Source organism: Rana temporaria, chromosome 4 (assembly GCF_905171775.1).
Source record: "Rana temporaria chromosome 4, aRanTem1.1, whole genome shotgun sequence".
Taxonomy (NCBI): Eukaryota; Metazoa; Chordata; class Amphibia; order Anura; family Ranidae; genus Rana; species Rana temporaria.
Window position 1 is genome coordinate 148,328,594 of NC_053492.1, and position 10,366 is coordinate 148,338,959.

At 40.7% G+C, this 10,366-nt stretch overlaps 1 protein-coding gene across 1 annotated transcript in view; it reads right to left on the reverse strand.

The window, feature by feature from the left end:
• The window catches only part of P2RY14 (purinergic receptor P2Y14), a 64,335-nt gene extending 55,515 nt beyond the window's left edge, over positions 1 to 8,820 (reverse strand). The window contains exon 1 of the mRNA XM_040349175.1: positions 8,404 to 8,820. The gene's annotated coding sequence lies outside the window, so the exon portion shown is untranslated. The remainder of the gene's footprint in view (positions 1 to 8,403) is intronic.
• Positions 8,821 to 10,366: the final 1,546 nt, after the last annotated feature.

The window sequence follows — 10,366 nt, forward strand, 5'->3', positions numbered from 1 at the left end:
GTAGTACACGTTTTTGGCTTTTCACTAACAGACACAGTCAGTTACAAGATCGAATGTCATGCTTAAAGATCTGTTGACTTTCCAAATATGTGCACTTTAGTCTGAGGTTCATTTTCTGCTGCAAAGTTTGGTATGAAGGCAGCTAATACTTAATAGCAGAATGTTTGGCTCTTCTGTCTGAATGTTAAACATGGTATGCTTTCTTGGTTACAGCTGTTTTACTGTATTTCTCTGCTGTCATCTTGTATTGTTTCATCTTTAACCACTTAAGACCCGAACCTTTAGGCAGCTGAAGGACCTGGCCAGTTTTTGCGATTCGGCACTGCGTCGCTTTAACTGACAATTGCGCGGCAGTGCGACGTGGCTCCCAAACAAAATTGGCTTACTTTTTTTTCCACAAATAGAGCTTTCTTTTGGTGGTATTTGATCACCTCTGCGGTTTTTATTTTTTGCGCTATAAACAAAAATAGAGTGACAACTTTGAAAAAAATTCAATATTTTTTACTTTTTGCTATAATAAATATCCCCCAAAAATCTATAAAAAAACATTTTTTTCCTCAGTTTAGGCCGATACGTATTCTTCTACATGTTTTTGGTAAAAAAAAAATCGCAATAAGCGTTTATCGATTGGTTTGCGCAAAATTTTTAGCGTTTACAAAATAGGGGATAGTTTTATTGCATTTTTATTAATTTTTTTTTTACTACTAATGGCGGCGATCAGCGATTTTTTTCATGACTGCAACATTATGGCGGACACTTCGGACAATTTTGACACATCTTTGGGACCATTGTCATTTTCACAGCAAAAAATGCATTACAAATGCATTGTTTACTGTGAAAAATGACAATTGCAGTTTGGGAGTTAACCACAAGGGGGTGCTGAAGGGGTTAAGTGTGACCTCATGTGTGTTTCTAACTGTAGGGGGGTGTGGCTGTAGGTGTGATGTCATTGATTGGGTTTCCCTTTATCAGGGAACACACGATCAATGACAGCGCCACAGTGAAGGACGGGGAAGCTGTGTTTACACACAGCTCTCCCCGTTCTTCAGCTCCGGGGACCGATCGCGGGCCTCCAGCGGTGATCGGGTCCGCTGGTCCCGTGGCCATGGTCACGGAGCTTCGGACCGGGTTGGCAGAATGGCACGGCTGGGCACATCCACGTACCTGTACGTGGCCCTTTAAGCCCAGCCGTGCCATTCTGCCGACGTATATCGGCGTGAAGGGGTCCTTAAGTGGTTAAAATCTGACTTGTTTTAACTAATAATCCTAAATGTCCTCTACATTGGAGGGATAGATGCAGAACCCCCTAGTTTACTGTATTTTTTTTTATTTTTTATAATGTGTAGCGCCCTGCTCCTGTTGTGTTGACTAGGCGCTATTATTCAAATTTAGTGGGATATCTGAAATGTACTTATTTCAGATTTGTGTTTTATGGCTAAATTGGCCTTTGCTCCAGCTTTGACTGAGTTGGGTGTATTTCCCACGGGTACCAGCAGGTGTCGTTGTCCCCTCTGGTCCCGTGTTGGAAGTTACAGCCAGTCAGAGTGTATTGGGTGCTCTTTCCCAGAACCAACCTAGTGGGAGTTTCTTTACCGCTGGGCATGCTGCTGGAGAGGGTACGTAAGAAGTGGACACCATTTTTCTCTCTCTCTCGCCTCATGGTCACCTTGACCTGGGGAATGTGACAGTTCCTCTTCTGTCTCGGGGCCGGGTAGCCCGAGGCTTCACAACTGGAGGTAGGCCCAGAAGCTATCAGGGGCCTACTGGCTCGAGGTGATCCTATGCTGTCTGTCCTGTGGGAAGAAGCTGATCAACTGAAGGAACCGGGGGAGGACTCGTCTTGGAGAGGACACAGCTGGAAGCTGGTATCTCGAGATGAGCCTGGTACCTCAGTTGGAGGACGCATCCTGACCTATCTGTTTCACAGTATTGCTGGGTCGGCTTAAAGGGACTTTTTCATACTGTGCAACTGAGTTTACTGAGGAAAATTCTGATTATTGGATCCTGTGGCAGAGGATCGTTTAGCAGCTAATGTTACTATAAGGTCTGTGGCAGAGACTTTTACTTTTGACTGTTTGTGCATAATTACGGCTGCCAGGTCTGTGGCAGAGGCCTGTCCGGGTGAGCAAGATCCAACGACAGTGAGTGCACCTGTCTCAGGGATCTCAAGGTTTCATTGATCTACAGAAAGGTACCTGACCTTTCCCTCTCCCTCCCCTTGTTCCGTCAACCTTGTGGTTGAATAAAAAGTCTTTGGAAAAGACTCAGTGACTGGCAACCGTGTTTTTGAAATTTGATTAACCCTAGATCCTGAGCCAACATGGAGAACAGTGGGGTAGCGGCAGACAAAAACTAACCAGCAGCTCCTACAGGGGTAATGCTACAAATATAGAATATAATGATGATATTTTATAGAAGCCACCCTGGCAGAGTAGAGGACCTATCTCAAGTATGGGTTTCACTCATGATTGCATTTTTAAGAACCTTTCCCTCATAAGGACAACTGGCAGGGTTATATTATTAAGAGTGCAAATTAATGTAATTTTTCTTATGTATTCCTTCTGTAATGCAGAATACCTTGCCTGTATTATAGTAATAATAGACTGTTGTGTATCAAACTATAATCATGCAGTATGAGGTCATTATTTGGGAGTGGTGTGGGAAAAAGGGGAGGGTTAAACTGTTGAGTGTGAAGTATAAGAGACTGAGCACAAATTATGTGTCATGCACTTCCTTTTGCAATCTAATTTTCGGAGACCACCATTTCTCATATGGAAGTCCAGGTATAAAACCATGACATTTTTTTCTGTTATTCTTGATTATCTTAGGCTATAACAAGGAACTATTTCTGTCACCCACATATTTGTACAGCACTGTCCTTCAGCACTGTGGTTTCCTTTGTTTTGTCCTCATCTCAGACAATGCAGTTTAACGCTTTGGTGACATAAAGTTTCCAATCAGAGTAAAAAAAATGCACAAAATTAGGCAGATTTACAAAGACTTACAATGGCGTATCAGTAGATACGCCGTCATAAGTCTGAATCCGCGCCGTTGTATCTTTAAGCGTATGCTCAAATTGAGATACGCTTCTCTGTTGCTAAGATACGACCGGCGTAAGTCTCCTACGCCGTCGTATCTTAGCTGCATATTTACGCTGGCCGCTAGGCGCGTGTACGCCGATTTACGCAGAGAATATGTAAATGAGCAAGATACGCCTATTCACGAACGTACGTACGCCTGTTGCAGTAAGCTACGCCGTTTACGTAAGGCGTTTTGCAGGCGTAAAGATAAACCACCAAAAAGATGGCACAGCCAATGTTAAGTATGGACGTCGAACAGCCGTCGAATTTCACGTTGTTTACGTCGTTTGCGTAAGCCGATTCAGAATGGGGCTGGGCGTCGAAAGCATTGACTATTTGCGACGTGATTTTGAGCATGCGCACTAGGATACATCCAAGGAGGGCGCATGCACCGTTCGTTAGGCGCGTCATTTACGTGGGGTCACGATTCATTACCATACAACACGCCCACTACAGCCTACTTTGAATTACGCGCGCTTACGCCAGCCCATTTACACTACGCCGCCGTAACTTAGGACGCAAGTTCTTTGTGAATACTGTACTTGCCTCTCTAACTTACGGCGGCGTAGCGCATATGAGATGCGCTACGCCCACCTAAAGTTAGGCACATCTACCTGAATCTGGCTAATAGTTTTCATCTCTTGTCTGTTGTTATGGGCACTGAGCACCTTTGAACAGCAACATTGTCAGTCTCAGAGGAGGGGCATGCTAGATGTACTAGCAGATTTCAATACATTAACACATTGAAGCCAAACTACAGCTCACACTGCAGTTACACAAGCAGTTACAGCAAAAAAAAAATTCTCTTGGGATAAACATACATAAATATATAAAAGTTGATCCTTTAAGCACCCCTGTCAGTGGTAAATGGTTTGTCTCAGCACTCTAACTGCTACATTTGAAGGGAGCTTGTTCTGTTGAAAAACATTCGACTTTCTGTCGGGATCATCATTTGAAAATAAAGGAAAGACAGCCTAAAAAATGAAAATCAATACTGCCTTTACATATAAGAATTGGTAAGCTGCAATATAATAATAATTTTCAGATTAGGCTTAAAGGAGTATTCAACCCAAAAACTAACCCCCCCCTCCTAAAAAGCACCCAGTCTTTCCAGCACACTCTCTGTAAGGAATGCCACTCCACCCACTGCTCACTGGGTGCAACTAGAAGTGACTCAATTGAGCCCAATGCGGCTTCCCCGAGGAAGTCACAAGGGTTGTGATGTAACGCGTGGGAGGAGCCGGATGACCCCGCTACCACAGAGAGTCGGATTGCGACAGCTTTTAAAGGCATATTTTTATCTGAGGTGATGTAAGTGCATTACTTTTAACAAAACATGAAAGCTTTCAAAACATTCCCTTCTGCTCATTTTTTTACTGTAATCAATGTACACTTGAAAGTACCCAATGTTCTTAAACGCCGCAGTTTTATGTGTTTATGAGTGTATGACCCCTTTCACACTGGAGCATATTGCAGGCGCTATAGCGTTAAAAATAGCGCCTGCAATCCGCCCTTAAAGTGCTGCTCTATTATCTCCAGTGTGAAAGCCCGAGGGCTTTCACACTGGAGCGTAGCGCTAGCAGGACGGTAAAAAAAGTCCTGCTAGCCGCATCTTTGGAGCGGTGAACGAGCGGTGTGTATACCGCTTCTCCACCGCTGTTGCCCATTGAAATCAATGGGACAGCGTGACTATACCACCCGCAATGCCCTGGTTCAGCAGCGCATTGCGGGCGATTTTAACCCTTTCTCAGCTTCTACCGGGGGTTAAATGCGTCCCTCTAGCGGCCGGAATGCGCCACAAATCCGCCCATAGCGTTGGCGGTAAAAATAGTGATATTTTACCGCTGACGCTATGGGGTGTGAATGGGGTCTTAAAGGGATTGTAAAGGCAGAGTTTTTGTTATCTTAATGCATTCTATGCAATAAGATAAAAAGCATTCAGTATGCAGCAGCCCCCCTTATACTTACCCGAGCCCCATCTCTATCCAGCGATGTTGCACGAGTGTTTCATCTGCCCGAGACACCCCTTCTCATTGGCTGAGACAGCAGCACAGCGCCATTGACTCCTACGGCTGTCAATTAAAATCAGTCAGCCAATCAGGAGAGAAAGGGGCGTGGCCAGGCCACAGCTCCATGTCTAAATGGACACAAGGCACTGTGACTCAACTCATGGCCCCATAGCAAGCTGCTTACTGTGGAGGCACTCAACAGGAGGGAGGGACCAGGAGTGCCGAAGAGGGATCCGAGAAGAGGAGGTTCTGGGCTGCTCTGTGCAAATCCACTGCACAGAGCAGGTAAGATTTTACAATCACTTTAAGCATTTTTTTCTGCCCGAAAGCTCCTCTCAAAAACACGATTCAGATTTTTATTTTCTGCCTCTAAACACTCTCCTGAAAATATGCATGGACACATAGGCTAACATAGAACTGATTCTATATTCTGAAGAAAAAAATGCTGTAATTACAGCTGCAAGTCTTTTTGGGGGATGTCTCTACCAGCTTTGCACATCTAGAGAGTGACATTTTTGCCCATTCTTCTCTGCAAAATAGCTCAAGCTCAGTCATATTGGATGGAGAGTGTCTGTGAACAGCAATTTTCAAGTCTTGCCACAGATTCTCAATTGGATTTAGGTCTGGACTTTGGCTGGACCATTCTAACACATGAATATGCTTTGATCTAACCCATTCCATTGTAGCTCTGGCTGTATGTTTATTGTCGTTGTCCTGCTGGAAGGTGACCCTCTGCCCCAGTCTCAAGTCTTTTTCAGACTAACAGGTTTTCTTCTAAGATTGCCCTGTATTTGGCACCATCCATCTTCCCATCAACTCCAACCGGCTTCCCTGTCCCTGCTGAATTAAAGCATCCTCACAACATAATACATTTATGTTTTTGGTTGTAACATAACCAAATGTGGAAAATGTCAAGGGGTATGAATACTTTTTCAAGGCACTAAATATAGATATGAGGCTGTAGGAACACATGTGTACAACAATTTTAACTGGAAGAAGTAAAAAAGTTAGCTTTTTCAGGGCATTGTATAGGCACAATTAATATTTCTAGATGTTCCCTATAACATAGCACATTTTTCATATTTTTACTTAAGTTCTACTTTAAAGAGGAACTGCAGTCTGCTCACATAGTTTGTAATACAAACATCTTTGCCATTCTGAAGCTTCCCTCCAACCACTTTGCATATTATTTTATATATACTATGATTCTGTACTTGCCAAATATTCTGCTGAAATCTCCCTCCACTTAGTCTGGCTGCATCCATTTTAACTGAGGGCAGCTGAAGCTGCTGCCTGTTCACTTCCTGGATTTACACAGACACACATAGGCACACCTCCAGCTCTGCAGCTTTAATTGGCCCTCTTATAGCTCACCCCCTCCCTTCCTAGCAAACTCTCAGGAGAGTAAGAGAGAGAGCTGTGCATGATGTCATAAGCCTAGACTTTTTACCAGACAAGACACAGGAAGTGGGCTGTATAAGGTATTTACTGGCAGAAAAAAAAGAAAAATGACTATCCAAAGTTAAAACATGTATGGCAGTAGATTTAATAGAGTTGAAAAAAAATGACTGAAGGTCTGCTTTAATGCATACTTTTATATTTCATATATCAGTCATAATTCTCAACATTCAAATGACATCATATCACACAGTTTATATCTACTTCATCTGACAAATGGTTATTCCTTTCCCATCGATCCTTCTCAGGACCTTCACCATTACCCACTCCTTTTCAGAGTCTGTGGGATAAACCATCAATTTTATGGATTTACCTATATTTCGAAAGCTACTTCTGTACATACACGTCACTGGGCATCCGTTGTTTACGTGCTGAGAGCACGCTTGCTGCACATTCTCAGCACAAAGACTGAGCTGCGGTGGACAGCTTTCGGTCTCGGCTAGAGATTGGTAGCAAGCAGGACTTGCTTCTAATCATGGGACCACTGTTGCTTGCAGTGGTCCCATGATCGCCAGTCCTTCCCTTCCCTGGGTGTTCTGTCCCATTTAAAAGGATGATGGGGGTGGGCTGAACAAGTTAAAAATTAACATGCTTTTTTTTTTTAACAGAATATTCAAATAAATATAAACAGATTGCGTATTTGGTGTAGCAAGACTTAATGTCAAGGCTCAAATTTGGACAATGTTAAGCCCCATCTCAGATTGCACAACATCTCCAGGTGCATCATTTCTGTATTCAATAAAAATCACAGCTGTTTTCCTAATGCACTAGAGTCTGCTGGTCTGAGAACTGGGATCAACCTGTGATCCTCAAAACAGGGCTATAGCTGAAAGAAACAGATTTGTATTAAATACATGGTAAGCATACAAAACTTGAGTATGTGCTAGTGTGCACATTTTTACATACAGTCAAATACTTGATTTGTTATAATGCATATATGTATAATAATGTTTAGAAACACCCTTTTAAAAAAGCAAAAACCCAAATGTTCTTTGCATCCGTAGAACTTTCAGAATACTTTGTTTCATATGCCAGCAAAGTTTTAATGTACATGCATGGTCTAATAATTTCAGTAGCTCTCAGGCACAAATAAATTCACGTTTTATAATACCATTCTGTTTTTGAAGATATATATATATATATAGATATCTATATATCTATATATATCTATATCTATCTATCTATATATATATATATATACTATATATATCTATATATATCTATATATATATATATATATATATGTATATCTATATCTATATATATATATATATATATCTATATCTATATATATATATATATATATATATATATATATATATATATATATATCTATATATATATCTATATATATATCTATCTATCTATATATATATATATATATATATATATATATCTATATATATCTATATATATCTATATATATATATATATATATATATATATATATATATATATATATATATATATATATATATATATATATATACGGTATCTATATATCTATATATATATATGAAAAAATCATATTGAATTTTGCAATATAAAATAGATTTAAAGCATTACCACTAGATGGCGTTAAATTAAAGTCCATATTTTATCGTTGCGGTGTAGAATTTAATTCTGTTTTTTAAGCATGAAGCAAGTGATGAAAATAGAGAATTTTTCACAGACATTAAAAACATATATTTAATTTGGATTTTTAGAAATGCAGCATAAATGAGTAAGCAACTAACTATGATTTGTAAAAATCCATATTAAAGTATTATTACTGAAGTTATTGGAGCATAGTAATAAGATCACCTGCACTAAAACTGACATTTCCTAAAAGCAAATAAAATGCTGAGACACATTACCTATTTATAGTGTGATTAGCTGTGATCGTGTTTCCCCAGGTAGATGTATGCCTGCGCTTTCCCAGTCCTGAGAGGGAACTCATCTGTGTAATCCAGCTCCACTGTTACACTGGAGTCGGGCACTCCCCTTTTGTCCATTGTTGTAGCTACACTATACTAATCGAGTACAGTACATTGCATCAATAGTATAACAGTACCAGTTATGACTTAGTAATGGTCTTTGCTGTAGGGCAATATAGCTATATCAGTGGTTAACAAATAAATACCTTTTCCATTTAATTGATGCATAGTATGTAATATAATCAATAGTTTGTTTTCTGGACCTAAATTAAAGTATCTGTTTGTGCAATAACTTAATCATAACATACTGTATTTATTGGCGTATAACACTCACTTTTTTTACCCTGAAAATAGAGGGTAAACTGTGCCTGCGTGTTATACGCAGGGGGCCGTGGGAGTTTTTTTCCCTGAAACTTCCCTCTTGAAGTTAGGGTGCGTGTTATACGCCTGTGCGTGTTATACACCGATAAATATGGTAATTCTCATTAATATTGTTACTATTATTATTTTGTAAGGCCAGCAGTCTTGATTTTGAGTTCTGATTAAACTCAGTGGGGGACATTTTTCAGTTCTGTCGCATAGGGAATAGGTAAAGCTATGGAAACACAAAAAACCGCGCTTCACACAAACAGTCTATAGGCAGCAGCTAACGTTGGAAAAAACAGGCAATATGTAATATAAAAAGCCGCGCCAATCACAATAAAAATAGAAATAAAAATAAAAATAGAAATAAAAATATTCTAATATATAATATATTCTTATTTTTATTTTTATTTCTATCAATAGGTAAAGCTAAACAGGAGCGATGAGAAATATTTTGGGACTAATTTATTACAATAATGCAGCTTGACTTATAAATTCCTCCTTCTGCTGCTTCAGAGTAGTACATTGGGTTAGAGTAAAAATGATCTTTATGTGAAAATCTCCCCAATGGTAACCTGCGCAAAAGAGTTACGTTTAGTTGTCCAGGATTACAGGCATGGGGGCTACAAATGTACAAAACATCTGTCACATTGACTTTGTGTACTGGAAGGCACTTTGTGAGTGGGTTTTGTGGATGGGGAGAGAGCTTTACTTAGGGGGAGAACTGTATTAGGTAGGAGATCTGTACTGGGGGTGAGTTGTAGTAGGGGGAGTGCTGTACTGGTGGGTGGGGGGGGGGGGTGGGCAGTACTTGGGTTTGAGATGTACTGGAAGGGGATCTGTACTGGAGGAGGCGTTCTTTACTGGGGGAGAGCTGTACAGGGGGAGCGGAATCTGTACTAGTAGAAGGTGGGGAGATCTATACTGGGGGGAGTATGTATTAGTATATAAACAAAAAGTCAGTGCTAATACCCATACATCACATGGAAAGCAGAGCTCATGGGTGCTCGATCCACAGTCGCTGGCTGCGTAGAATAATGAGGAAAAGATGCACTCCGGTCGTTGCTCTTAAACAATTGACATATTTATTGACGAGCCACAGTAGACAAACGCAAATAGGAAAGGTGGACGCGTTTCAGCCTATAAGGCCTTAGTCATAACCACCTGTGGTTATGACTAAGGCCTTATAGGCTGAAACGCGTCAACTTTCCTATTTGCGTTTGTCTAAGAGCAACAACCGGAGTGCGGATCATCTTTTCCTCAGTATGTATTAGTGAGAGGAGAGATATTTTGGCTTGGGATGCGAGTTAATTTTTTGTTACACTCTTATCTACTGACCTGCACTTTACACATTCCTGACCCCTGCACTCTGTGCATTACATAACCCTGACCCCTGCACTGTGTTCATGAATGTACACTAACCCCTGCACTCTGTGTGGTATGCACTCCTGACCCCTTTGCTCTGAGCGTTATACTCTGTACTATATACACTATGCTGTGTATTTCATACTCCTGACGACTGTACTCCGTATGCTGGGCT